This window comes from Coregonus clupeaformis, chromosome 35, assembly GCF_020615455.1.
Source record: "Coregonus clupeaformis isolate EN_2021a chromosome 35, ASM2061545v1, whole genome shotgun sequence".
NCBI lineage: Eukaryota > Metazoa > Chordata > Actinopteri > Salmoniformes > Salmonidae > Coregonus > Coregonus clupeaformis.
Window position 1 is genome coordinate 26479240 of NC_059226.1, and position 12500 is coordinate 26491739.

The following is a 12500-nucleotide window of genomic DNA, read 5'->3' on the forward strand; positions in this document are numbered from 1 at the left end:
TTCTGCTTGTCAGAAGCCTAGAAACACCAACACAGCTTATCCGTTCTGCCTTGTATCACTGCAAAAGTAAATCAAATTAAATTCATCTACAGTTTTTGTAATTATCATTCCTTCTTTTTCTTCCATTCCATGAAAATGGGGAACATTGGCACAAATTGGCTTCATTCATTTAAATTAGCTCTAGGCCATACTCTTTAATGTAATTGACAGGATATTACATGTAGCCTACAAAAGCTATATGTAATGGTGTTTCCATATATTACATTGACACTATATCCTATTATGTCCCCCTCCAAGTGTTGTCTTGTTCCCAGCTTCATTCCTACAGTCTCCCAATGAGCTGTGGAACCCATCATGGCTCCTCTGCCTGTGTTGCCTGTGTGTTTAATGACCCAGCAACACAGCTCCTTCTAATTTATGTTCCACCCTACTGTCACACACATCGCCATGTCTCTGCAAGCCAAGTCTAACCCTGCCGACCGACCGATGACACGCTGTTTCCAGATGCTCTCTTGTTTATCGGGTGGGGGGGTGTGTTTGTACTGTGTGTATGTGTGTATGTGTGTAAGAAACCATTGACTGTTTTGTTTGGAGTTTCGTTTCACACCCCTGTAGTCCTCCTCCTCCTCCACCTCCTCCTCCTCCTCCTCCTCCTCCTCCTCCTCCTCCTCCTCCGCTGGTAATACTGACTTCACTCCAACATGTGTGTCCAGACATGGTTCATCTCTACTATTGCCTCTTCCTCTGGGGAAAGGGCTTACTGAAGTATGGGGCAGAATCCTTGAGGGATCTTCATAGGCTCATTTCCTCCATGCTAGCTCTGCACACACACGCACGCAAACACGTGCACACACACACACACACACACACACACACACACACACACACACACACACACACACACACACACACACAATAAAGGGTTAGAATAACAGAAGTTCAGAGGTTCCATCCATATTAAGGTTATTCTTTAATTTGACAACATTTCACTTCACTGTAACAGGCATTAGTTTATACTCACAGTGAGAATAGAGGCTAATATGACAGTTATAATGTTCCAAGGGTTGTTTTTACAGAGGCACTCTCCAATTCATCATGGTTGGCTCACTGGGCGACAATCAGCTTTAGGGCACAGACTACAGAATGATATCACAGTAGGCTTTTACATGGAGCTACAATAATTGACCATTATTGTCATAGCAAAATAATCATGCAGCAACACAGGATTTTAACGGTTAGTCCATAATGTTGCTTGAACGGTGCACTCTTAGAAAAAAAGGTGCTATCTAGAACCTAAAAGGGTTCTTTGGCTGTCCCCATAGGAGAACACTTTGAAGAACCCTTTTTGGTTTCAAGTAGAACCCTTTTGGTTTCAAGTAGAACCCTTTTGGTTCCAGGTAGAACCCTTTTGAGTACCATGTAGAACATTTTACACAGAGTGTTCTACATAGAACCGAAAAGAGTTCTACCTAGAACCAAAAAGGGTTCTACCTGGAACCAAAAAGGGTTATCCTATGGGGACAGCCGAAGAACCCTTTTGGAACCCCTTTTTCTAAAAGTGTGGTTAGGCTATTAGCTGGACAAAAGTAGGCTACAGGAAAAGTGCAAATGCGAGGGTGGTGTGAGGGGAGAATGGTTTTCTCCACAGCATGCTCCCTTATCATTTTCTCCACAGGCTGCTGAGTGCTCTCCAACTCTACCTCAGAAACAACAGGCTGCTGAGTGCTCTCCAACTCTACCTCAGAAACAACAGGCTGCTGAGTGCTCTCCAACTCTACTCAGAAACATCAGGCTGCTGAGTGCTCTCCAACTCTACCTCAGAAATATCAGGCTGATGAGTGCTCTCCAACTCTACCTCAGAAACAACAGGCTGCTGAGTGCTCTCCAACTCTACCTCAGAAACAACAGGCTGCTGAGTGCTCTCCAACTCTACCTCAGAAATATCAGGCTGATGAGTGCTCTCCAACTCTACCTCAGAAACAACAGGCTGCTGAGTGCTCTCCAACTCTACCTCAGAAACAACAGGCTGCTGAGTGCTCTCCAACTCTACTCAGAAACATCAGGCTGCTGAGTGCTCTCCAACTCTACCTCAGAAATATCAGGCTGATGAGTGCTCTCCAACTCTACCTCAGAAACATCAGGCTGATGAGTGCTCTCCAACTCTACCTCAGAAACATCAGGCTGCTGAGTGCTTTCCAACTCTACCTCAGAAATATCAGGCTGATGAGTGCTCTCCAACTCTACCTCAGAAACATCAGGCTGCTGAGTGCTCTCCAACTCTACCTCAGAAATATCAGGCTGATGAGTGCTCTCCAACTCTACCTCAGAAATATCAGGCTGATGAGTGCTCTCCAACTCTACCTCAGAAACATCAGGCTGCTGAGTGCTCTCCAACTCTACCTCAGAAATATCAGCAGTTTTTCACAGCCTTATCTTCTTGTGCAGAAGAGAACACTTTGAAACACAGTTGCCTCAGAGGGACTCTCCACGGGACTCTTTAATGAGACTTTAATGAGACTTTAATGAGACTCTAATTGTAGGAGGGGAAAATTAAATGTTTTTACAAATCAAATCAAATTACATTTTATTGGTCACATACACGTGTTTAGCAGGCGTTATTGCGGGTGTAGCGAAATGCTTGTGCTTCTAGCTCCGACAGTGCAGTAACATGGAATTAACATCAAGACCCAGAGTGCCTTGCAGCAGCAGCTGGGGGAACAGGTGTGTGGAGCGAGAGCACATGTTCAGGGTGATGGGGTCGGCCACATGTTGAACACTTAACCCCCCTCCTTTCTTTCTTTCTTTCTTTCTTTCTTTCTTTCTTTCTTTCTTTCTTTCTTTCTTTCTTTCTTTCTTTCTTTCTTTCTTTCTTTCTTTCTTTCTTTCTTTCTTTCGCTCTCTCTCTCTCACTCTGCCTTACTGGGATAGGATCCCTCTTTCTCTTTCTAACTGGGGCTAGAGCAGATAGAGGGATGGAGAGAAAGAAAGAGGGAAATGGAAAGGGAGAGATACAGACAGGTCTTAATTTCCTCATCATGTCTAAACAGAAGAGCATTGGAAAAGAAAGAGAGAGAAGTAAAAGGCAGCTAGATCAAAATGGAGAGAGAGAGAGGTAAAGCTATCAAGGCCTCTGTAACCCTGCAGACCTGTCTGTGTCCATATCAAAACATAGAGAGACAGGCGACCAGGCCAATACATCTGGAGAAATAGACAGGGAAAAATAGACATGAATATGCCAGGTGTCTGACAGAGATCATGTAAGATGAGAGGAGAAATACAAATCTCTCATTTTAGGGAAGAGTCCCACAATGAATGAGAGAGTACAGTGTCCAAAGAGGGAGCTAGACCTGCCAGACACTGTAACTAGAGTTGTAGATCTCTCTCTCTCTCTCCTTCTCTTTCTCTTTCTCTCTCTCTTTCTCTCTCTCTCTCTCTCTCTCTCTCTCTCTCTCTCTCTCTCTCTCTCTCTCTCTCTCTCTCTCTCTCTCTCTCTCTCTCTCTCTCTCTCTCTCTCTCTCTCTCTCTCTCTCTCTCTCTCTCTCCCTCTCTTTCTCTTTCTCTCTCTCTTTCTCTCTCTCTCTCTCTCTCTCTCTCTCTCTCTCTCTCCCTCTCTTTCTCTCTCTCTCTCTCTCTCTCTCTCTCTCTCTCTCTCTCTCTCTCTCTCTCTCTCTCTCTCTCTCTCTCTCCGCTCTCTCTCTCTCTCTCCCTCTCTTTCTCTCTCTCTCTCTCTCTCTCTCTCTCTCTCTCTCTCTCTCTCTCTCTCTCTCTTTCTCTTTCTCTCTCTCTCTCTCTCTCTCTATCTCTCTCTCTCTCTCTCTCTCTCTCTCTCTCTCTCTCTCTCTCTCTCTCTCTCTCTCTCTCTCTCTCTCTCTCTCTCTCTCTCTCTCTCTCTCTCTCTCTCTCTCTCTCTCTCTCTCTCTCTCTCTCTCTCTCTCTCTCGTTCAACAAGATGATATTCTATAACCTGCTGTGAAATTCCAGGAGAGATGTCAGAGAGAGTGAAGCCCAGGCCGGCATGTGGCCCCTTTGCTGAGTAGGAATCTGGGTTGTCAAGTGAAAGAGTTATGTATCCATAGCTACAGTATCTCCTATTAGAAGGAATGCAATGTATGTGAGTCAAGAAGATATCTTTGTTACAATTTTGTCGAATTTGAACGATGTGTTAAAATGTGCTGTTTTCTGCAAGTTCTTTTCTACATGATATTATATTTATTTAGAGTAGATTTATATAAATACTTTCCCTATTATGACATGTGTTGGCTTACGTGGTGAACTTGCTGTGAGAGGGGCCAAGGGCCCTTGGAACCAAGCCTCAGAGGAACACCCCTGCCAGCCTACCAACCCATTGCCACATGTTGCCATGGCAACTGGCTGAGATGGGATGTTTTGGCCTCGCATACAGGCCTGTCGTGCAGAAGCCAATCAGGAGGCCGGGAGAAGCTTTCCTGACCCTGGGAAAAATCAACCCTCTTCCTGATTGATGATTGCTGTGAAAACTTTGGAATTCTGTCCTGGACGTGTCAACAAACATCACAGCACGGGTCCAGCTATGCAAGTCGCTCATGTGCAAAGATCCAGCGCGCCTGTTCGACACCTTGTTAAGGTTTTTCTCCTTCTGCAGCCTGTTTTCCTCTCCTCCGTCTACTCCCTCCTTCCTAGATTCCTCCATCCATGCCCTAACCCTTTGGTCTGAGAAACTGACCTCAAAGCTCTGAGGACCGCTCAAAATTTCACCCCTAACAATCGTAGTGACTCAGTAACATTTGGCCTCCAGATTTTTCATCCCATCTCTCACCATGTGCCCTCGTGTTAAAACCTCTGTTTATTTATTATACAACAAATGTTTTACAATGTGTTAGGAGCACAGGGTTGGACTGAGAGTGTTATCAGTGCTGTAAGCAGTGGAATACAACATCATTCTATTCTATTCTGTTCTATTCATGCACTAAGCAGTGGAATACAACACCATTGGTGGCTGTGGTCATGGGATTAAATCAAACAAACAGCTGTCACAGCTCTGGGTGACTGTTGTCAGAGAGAGAGAGAGAGAGCAAGAGAGAGAGAGAAGAGAGAGAGAGAGAGAGAGAGAGAGAGAGAGAGGGAAGAGAGCAGCCTTAGACTTCAAACACAGGCTAAACATCACATAGTATCTCGCTCACAGTCAGAGAGCGTTGGCATGGAGGAGATATGTAAATAATGTTTTATAACTTCTGTTTGCCTTAAAGTGAGTTGTTATGACGCTGCATTCAGAACCTGAATTCATATATGCACTTAATTCGGGGGGAACTATCCCTTTAATGCTGGATTAGCGTTGGACAAACCTCCTCATTTGAAAGGTTTTATGCACCAGATCCAGGAAGGCACTGCTGCATATCAATGGGCCACACGAAGAGAGAGAGCATGAAAGAAGGAGCGACAACAAAAAGAGAGGAATAAAAGCCCCCCTGTCTCCCTAAACACACACTCTCCCAGACCAGTGAAATATGACAGGCCCACGGAGAAGGAAGGAGGCGGGGGCGAAGCGAGGGAAGCCATATTGTAACAATCTTATTCTGTGGTCATTAATCGTATCCTGCTGTTCCAGCCTCCCCGACTGTGTACGCAGAGAGTATGTCAAACGCATTTCCCCTCTCTCGGTGGGCACGCTCAGAACCAGCTCTAGCTCCCTCCACTCCCTCCGCTCCCAGCCCCACAAAGACCCAATCCCTGAGAGGCTGAGAGCTCCAGAAGGCAGACAGACAGGCCACGTAATCTCCTCACTGACTCCAGCGCCAAGGTAAGGCACAGCCTGCGCCAGAGAGAGAGAGAGACAGACACAGGCCCACAGGGGGAAGTCCTTCAGCCACGACTGTGGTGCTGTAGCCTGGACCCAGATCTATGTGGTGCTACAATGGCCATAGGTGTTGGCAAGACAGTACAAACGGATCTGTGACCAGGCTATGTTTGACTAGGTCTAGGAGGAAAAAAATGTGGGCAAACTTCTACTGCATCCAGACATTAAGTGACTGAAATGTTCTCTGAAACAACTTTAGAGAAATGTTCCTTTTCGACATAGCTTTGACATTCCACTTCAACAGCTAAAATGTATTTTTCCCAGGGACTCCTCTTCCAACTAAATATCAGATGTAACAAAGTGCAGTAACAGTTAAGGTATTACTGTGTGTTGTTATCAAGGACAACACTACCCATTTATATGTCTGAGTCATTGTAGAACTGTGTGTAGTGGTTTGGTGAACCATGCTCACGTGTTGAGTAACCTTGCTTGAGACCTGAGACTTGCATTTGCTCCTCAAGCTAATGCCTAGGCTTTAGCTTTAGCATGTTAACACAGTCTTAGAATGCGCAGGAGATCCTGGGTTCGAACCAAAATGGGCAATTGGTAACATGAATATCACAGGAATAGTATTCCCTCTCTTTCCTTCTTTCTCTCGCTCCCTCTCTCTCCCTTTCCCTGGTTCCCCTCTCTCTCCTTTTCTCTGTCTTCCCTATTTCTCCCACTATCCTCTGTCCTCCCTCTCTTCCTGTCTCCCAATCTCCCTCTGTCCTCGCTCTCTCCTTCTGTCCTCCCTCTCTCTTTCCCCCTCCTGCTATGACCTCTCCTCATCAGGGAAGTGATGATGTAACCCTCTCTGTTTCATCAGGCGCCCTCATTTGTCATCATGAGTGACAAGTGCCGGGGTGGGCTGGCTGACTGACAGGAATATTTTGTATTTATTTAACCTTTATTTATCCAGGTAGTCTCATTGAGATAACATCTATTTTTCAAGAGATACCTGGTCCAACCAAGACAGTAGCAGGGGGGAACAATGTTTCTGTCACGCCCTGGCTCTGGGGACTTTTATATGTTGAGCCAGGGTGTTAGTTTCTATGTGTTAGTTTCTGGGTGTTAGGTTCTATGTTTCGTTTTCTATGTTCTTGTTCTAGTTTATGTGTTTCTATGTTGGCCGGGGTGGTTCCCAATTAGAGACAGCGGTGGCTCGTTGTCTCTGATTGGGAACCATACTTAGGCAGCCTGTTGTGCACTTGTCTTTTGTGGGATCTTGATCCGTAAGGTTTGTGTTTAACCCTAGGACTTCACTTATCGTTTATTGTTTTGTTCGTGTGTGTACTCATTAAAATAATGTACGCTTATCACGCTGCGCCTTGGTCCGCTCATTACGACGATCGTGACAGTTTCAGACAAATCTCAGACATAACAACTTACCCTAAACTTAACCCTTACCCTAACCTTTATTCTAAACCTTACCCTAACCGTAACCTTAGCAAGCAGTTGCTTATCAACAGATAGTTTGTTGATAGTATGACCATCTGTAGATCATCTATATGGGACTATCCAAATAAAGTGTGACCATCATTTGAGCCAACATATACAGTGTTCACAGTGAATGCAATCTCTGCGAACACGGGAATATTTTCTTTAAAAGCTGCATTGTCCACAACCCGCGATTGGATTATTACTTGATTAATATTGATTTAGTATCTAGATTAATCCCACAGCACCCCCCCCATCCCCCACCAACTGAGATATGTGGTTGTCTCACCCAGTTATCTTAAGATGAGTCGCTTTCGATAAGAGCTTCTGCTAAATGACTAAAATGTAAATGGAGACAGAGTTGTTATGGACACTTAGCCAACATCATTCAATCAGAACAAAATTCAACACAATTCATCAACTTCAATCATTCTATAGATGTCCTCTGTGTTGCCAAGCCCAGTCCACTGACAGGCCCCTGGAGGTGGTGCCAGCAGCCTGGGCAGCTCTTATCCCCAATATGAACCTCCATCAATCACAGTCCTAGAGACCCAGAGAGGAGGTGAGGAAGCCTGCAGTATCTGAGGCTTCTAACTGTGTTTACACAGGCGGCCTAAATTTGATATTTTGCCCAATTATTGGCAAAAGATCTGATTGGTCAAAAGACCAATGGTGAAGGTGCATAAAGATGACGGCCCTCATTTGCTAAGTTTTCCTTATTGTACAGTGCTCTCTGTTCCTTATTGTACAGTGCTCAAATTCCAGAGACTGCAACAATTTGAAAAAACAAGGGAGTTTTACTTTTTAACGTTTGTGACATCTCCAATCTCCAAGCGTATAAAACAGTGGGAGCATTCAACAGTGTTCATGTATCTATCTATTTTCATTAACATTACATTCAGTTAGTGACAGCAACAAGCACACAGACAGAACACCAAACTCACACACACACACACACACACACACACACACACACACACACACACACACACACACACACTCATCCTCATAAAGGAACAATTGATGCGATTAGATTAAAACCCATAGAAGTGTTAGAGCTGTCCAGTCATGACAGAGTCCTTGACCCATGGTCCTCCACGGCCCATGCTGTGAGGACTGCCTGTCAACGGGACAGGAGAGGGTGATTGATTGGGTCCCCTTCTGGAAAGCTTGGGTCAGCTGGATGTCCTGGTGAGCCCTCCCCATCCATCACAGCACCAGGGCACAGAGAAGGTTGCCTCCAGATGGGCAGCGTTGTTCAGAGCCCACCCTGGCAGCCCTGGAGGATGGAAGACGCCCTGGAGAAGAAAAGTCAGTCCACCATATTAGTAACAGGAGCCCTAGAGAAGAAGAGTCAGTCCACCATATTAGTAACAGGAGCCCTGGAGAAGAAGAGTCAGTCCGCCATATTAGTAACAGGAGCCCTGGAGAAGAAGAGTCAGTCCACCATATTAGTAACAGGAGCCCTTGAGAAGAAGAGTCAGTCCACCATATTAGTAACAGGAGCCCTTGAGAAGAAGAGTCAGTCCACCATATTAGTAACAGGAGCCCTTGAGAAGAAGAGTCTGTCCACCATATTAGTAACAGGAGCCCTGGAGAAGAAGAGTCAGTCCACCATATTAGTAACAGGAGCCCTTGAGAAGAAGAGTCAGTCCACCATATTAGTAACAGGAGCCCTTGAGAAGAAGAGTCTGTCCACCATATTAGTAACAGGAGCCCTGGAGAAGAAGAGTCAGTCCACCATATTAGTAACAGGAGCCCTTGAGAAGAAGAGTCAGTCCACCATATTAGTAACAGGAGCCCTTGAGAAGAAGAGTCTGTCCACCATATTAGTAACAGGAGCCCTTGAGAAGAAGAGTCAGTCCACCATATTAGTAACAGGAGCCCTTGAGAAGAAGAGTCAGTCCACCATATTAGTAACAGGAGTCCTTGAGAAGAAGAGTCTGTCCACCATATTAGTAACAGGAGCACTGGAGAAGAAGAGTCAGTCCACCATATTAGTAACAGGAGCCCTTGAGAAGAAGAGTCTGTCCACCATATTAGTAACAGGAGCCCTTGAGAAGAAGAGTCTGTCCACCATATTAGTAACAGGAGCCCTTGAGAAGAAGAGTCAGTCCACCATATTAGTAACAGGAGCCCTTGAGAAGAAGAGTCTGTCCACCATATTAGTAACAGGAGCCCTTGATAAGAAGAGTCAGTCCACCATATTAGTAACAGGAGCCCTTGAGAAGAAGAGTCAGTCCACCATATTAGTAACAGGAGTCCTTGAGAAGAAGAGTCTGTCCACCATATTAGTAACAGGAGCACTGGAGAAGAAGAGTCAGTCCACCATATTAGTAACAGGAGCCCTTGAGAAGAAGAGTCTGTCCACCATATTAGTAACAGGAGCCCTTGAGAAGAAGAGTCTGTCCACCATATTAGTAACAGGAGCCCTTGAGAAGAAGAGTCAGTCCACCATATTAGTAACAGGAGCCCTGGAGAAGAAGTGTCAGTCCACCATATTAGTAACAGGAGCCCTTGAGAAGAAGAGTCAGTCCACCATATTAGTAACAGGAACCCTTGAGAAGAAGAGTCAGTCCACCATATTAGTAACAGGAGCCCTTGAGAAGAAGAGTCAGTCCACCATATTAGTAACAGGAGCCCTTGAGAAGAAGAGTCTGTCCACCATATTAGTAACAGGAGCCCTGGAGAAGAAGAGTCTGTACAGTCGTGGTCAAAAGGTTTGAGAATGACACAAGTATTGGTCTTCACAAAGTTTGCTGCTTCAGTGTTTTTAGATATTTTTGTCAGATGTTACTATGGTATACTGAAGTATAATTACAAGCATTCCATACGTGTCAAAGGCTTTTATTGACAATTGCATTAAGTTTATGCAAAGAGTCAATATTTCCAGTGTTGACCCTTCTTTTTCAAGACCTCTGCAATCCGCCCTGGCATGCTGTCAATTAACTTCTGGGCTACATCCTGACTGATGGCAGCCCATTCTTGCATAATCAATGCTTGGAGTTTGTCAGAATTTGTGGGTTTTTGTTTGTCCACCCGCCTCTTGAGGATTGACAAGTTCTCAATGGGATTAATGTCTGGGGAGTTTCCTGGCCATGGACCCAAAATGTTGATGTTTTGTTCCCCGAGCCACTTAGTTATCACTTTTGCTTTATGGCAAGGTGCTCCATCATGCTGGAAAAGGCATTGTTCGTCACTAAACTGTTCTTGGATGGTTGGGAGAAGTTGCTCTCAGAGGATGTGTTGGTACCATTCTTTATTCATGGCTGTGATCTTAGGCAAAATTGTGAGTGAGCCCACTCCCTTGGCTGAGAAGCAACCCCACACATGAATGGTCTCAGGATGCTTTACTGTTGGCATGACACAGGACTGATGGTAGCGCTCACCTTGTCTTCTCCAGACAAGCTTTTTTCCAGATGCCCCAAACAATTGGAAAGGGGATTCATCAAAGAAAATGACTTTACCCCAGTCCTCAGCAGTCCAATCCCTGTAGCTTTTGCAGAATATCAGTCTGTCCCTGATGTTTTTCCTGGAAAGAAGTGGCTTCCTCGCTACCCTTCTTGACACCAGGCCATCCTCCAAAAGTCTTAGCCTCACTGTGCGTGCAGATGCATTCACACCTGCCTGCTGCCATTCCTGAGCAAGCTCTGCACTGGTGGTGCCCCGATCCCACAGCTGAATCAACTTTAGGGGACGGTCCTGGCGCTTTCTGGACTTTCTTGGGCGCCCTGAAGCCTTCTTCACAACAATTGAACCTCTCTCCTTGAAGTTCTTGATGATCCGATAAATGGCTGATTTAGGTGCAATCTTACTAGCAGCAATATCCTTGCCTGTGAAGCCCTTTTTGTGCAAAGCAATGATGACGGCACGTGTTTCCTAGCAGGTAACCATGGTTAACAGAGGAAGAACAATGATTTCAAGCACCACCCTCCCTTTAATGCTTCCAGTCTGTTATTCTAACTCAATCAGCATGACAGAGTGATATCCAGCCTTGTCCTCGTCAACACTCTCACCTGTGTTAACGAGAGAATCACTGACATGATGTCAGCTGGTCCTTTTGTGGCAGGGCTGAAATGCAGTGGAAATGTTTTTTGGGGATTAAGTTCATTTTCATGGCAAAGAGGGACTTTACAATTAATTGCAATTCATCTGATCGCTCTTCATAACATTCTGGAGTATATGCAAATTACCATCATAAAAACTGAGGCAGCAGACTTTGTGAAAATTAATATTTGTGTCATTCTCAAAACTTTTGACCACGACTGTACACCATATTGTGGACCTCTGTAGCTCAATTGGTAGAGCATGGCGCTTGTAACGCCAGAGTAGTGGGTTCGATCCCCGGGACCACCCATACGTAAAAATGTATGCATGCATGACTGTAAGTCGCTTTGGATAAAAGCGTCTGCTAAATGACATTATTTTGTATTTATTTATTTATATTAGTAACAGGAGCCCTGGAGAAGAAGAGTCTGAAGAGTCTACATCAGTGCCTGTGTCACCTCCGTCTGTCATCACCAGCACTAAAGTTCCCTACCATTCACCCTTCAACCCCCCAATACCACCACCATTCACCCTTCACCCCCCTCCCCCCCGACACAACCACCATTCATATGACCACTGACTGAGGCATCGGGTCTTCATTGGGTCTTCATTGGGTCTTCATTGTGGCGCGAGGCCTAATTGCGTTGGTCAGTCAGGACCAGAGGATAATGAGTTAATCCTTAATCAGTCATCCGTGACGAGCGCCGAGCTAGCAAGCGACCAGCCCAGTAATTACACAGCTGGCCGTTCGTTAATCCCTGACACTCCCTATGTATTAGACCTGAGTAGCAGACCTGGGTTCAAATAGTATTTGAAATCTTTTCAATACATTTGAGCGTTTGATTAAGCCTTTCTGGAATGCCAGATGGGCAGAATTTGCACTTTTGGGACTATTCCATTGGTTCCATTGCGCCAGACATGCAACAACAATTTAACAACAAAACAACAACTATTTGCATCCATATTTGCTCCCTACAATGGTGGATGATTGTACCAGGTTCCGTTCATCTCCTCTCACTTTGGTCTCTAAGCCAGCTAAGGCATCATGGTCTAAGACAGGACACACACACACACAGTACAATTTATTAACACGTTGGTAGCTTATAAGACGCTTTGCAGACAGAGTGAGGTAACTGAAAGCACCAACACCACTGCCCCCCTTGTCTCCTAACAGGCTAGCCCCACACCTCCATCAGTGATG